This window comes from Panthera tigris, chromosome B4, assembly GCF_018350195.1.
Source record: "Panthera tigris isolate Pti1 chromosome B4, P.tigris_Pti1_mat1.1, whole genome shotgun sequence".
NCBI lineage: Eukaryota > Metazoa > Chordata > Mammalia > Carnivora > Felidae > Panthera > Panthera tigris.
Window position 1 is genome coordinate 133,203,883 of NC_056666.1, and position 2,157 is coordinate 133,206,039.

Genomic DNA, 2,157 nt, shown 5'->3' on the forward strand with positions numbered 1-2,157 from the left:
TGCTCCCTCTTTCTCTCTCTCTCTCTCTCTCTCTCTCTCTCTCTCTCTCTCTCTCAAAAATAAGCATTTAAAATAGGTAAATAAGGTCCCTGAGGAGGTGACTTGGAGCTGGAATTTGAAAAATAAAGAGCCATCCATGAGAAGAGCCACGAAAGAATGTCCCACACAAAGAAGAGAAGTGCAAAAGGTCCCAAGGGGAACTTGAGCTTGGCTGTCAAGAGCAAGAAGTGAGTGGATGGGTGCAGTAAAAGGGTCGCACAGGCAGCAGTAAAAGAGAAAGCTGTGGCCAGGTCATTCAGGGTCTTGTGGAATGTTTGGATTTTATTCAAAGTGCAAGGGGAAGCTTGCATTTCCCCTTAATCAAGAGGATGAATTTGATCTGGTTTAGGATTTTAAAAGATCACCTGTGGGTTAAAGAAGGTGTAAACTCAAGCAGGGGCCTGTTGGAGGTCTGTTGCAGAGGATAGTGGTGGAGGGATACAGGATGTATTCTGAATGGAGAACCAACAATGCTGGATGACAGCAGGGATATGGGGTTGGTGGTAGAAGGGGTTGAAGGAAGGAAAAATCAAGAAATGCTTTCACATGAATGTGGTGGACCTCCAGTTTAGAAATATTTTTAACATATATTTAGCCTCCAATTACTACATTTAGATTCTTTTTTCCTTCGTCTTTTTTTTTTAATTTTTTTTTTTTAACGTTTATTTATTTTTGAGACAGAGAGAGACAGAGCATGAATGGGGGAGGGTCAGAGAGAGGGAGACACAGAATCCGAAACAGGCTCCAGGCTCTGAGCTGTCAGCACAGGGCCCGACGTGGTGCTCGAACCCACGGACCGTGAGATCGTGACCTGAGCCGAAGTCGGCCACTCAACCGACTGAGCCACCCAGGCGCCCCCGTCTTTTTTTTTTTTTAAGTTTATTTACTTATTTTTGAGAGAGAGAGGGAGAGCGCTCATGTGCACAAGCAGGGGAACAGCAGAGAGAGAGAGAGAGAGAGAGAGAGAATTCCAAGCAGGTTCCTCACTGTCAGCACAGAGCCTGATCTCAGGAACCATGAGATCATGACCTGAGGTGAAATCAAGAGTCCATGCTCAACTGGCTGAGCCATCCATGTGCCCCATATTTTTCATAATCTCTACTAGTAAATCTCTACAGCCACCGTGGCGTTCAAGCCCATGACCCAGAGATCAACTGTCCCATGCAGCTCTGACTGAACCAACCAGGGTGCCTCAACGTTTAGATTCTTTTTTTTTTTTTTTTTTTTAATGTTTATTTATTACTGAGAGACAGAGAGACACAGAGCATGAGCAGGGGAAGGGCCGAGAGATGGAGACACAGAATCTGAAGCAGGTTCCAGGCTCTGAAATGTCAGCACAGAGCCCGATGCGGGGCTCAAACTCGGGAATGGTTAAGATCATGACCTGAGCCAAAGTTGGACGCTTAAACTGATGGAGCCACCCAGATGCCCCTTAGATTCTTAATTAGAGCACAGCATGGCACAGGGAAATAATTTGGACTAACCTTAAATTCCAATCCTATGTAATCCTGGAAAGGGTCTATACCGAAAGAGCCACCGCTTCACCTTTCTTAGGGTGATGGCCTGTCTTCAGATTTGAGCTGTTTGTAAAGCTATACTAACAGCCCCTAGAATTCTGAGTGTTTAAGGAAGTTGTGGGACATCCAAAATGAGTGAGGCAGAGTGCCTCATATTCGAGGTTTATTCAGGAAATGGTGATAGAGGGACAGTGTTGCAGGATTTTGAGCATTTATAGCACTGGGCATAAGAATAGCACAGTTTCTGCCTGATTCGGAAATGAGTCTCTCCACTAGTCATCCTGGCGCAAGGGCACCTTAAAGTTCTAATCAGGGAGAATGCGATGTCATTCCTGGTGCCTAGAACAGTACCTATATTACGTGCTTAATAACTGTTTGATAAAGAACGAGATAGGGGTGAGAGGAGGGGGTTGGCGTAGAGAAAGGAAGCCTGCCCCAGCTTCGGCACAGCCAGCGGGCCGGGATTTTCATATCACTATAGCAACGCCCCCTTCTCCGCGCACCCACGGGGAAACTACAAGTCCCACAAGCGCCCGCGGCTTCCCCGCCCCCAGGGGCAGGGGCGTGAGTGAGCGCGGAACCGGCTTATCCTTTTTCCTGG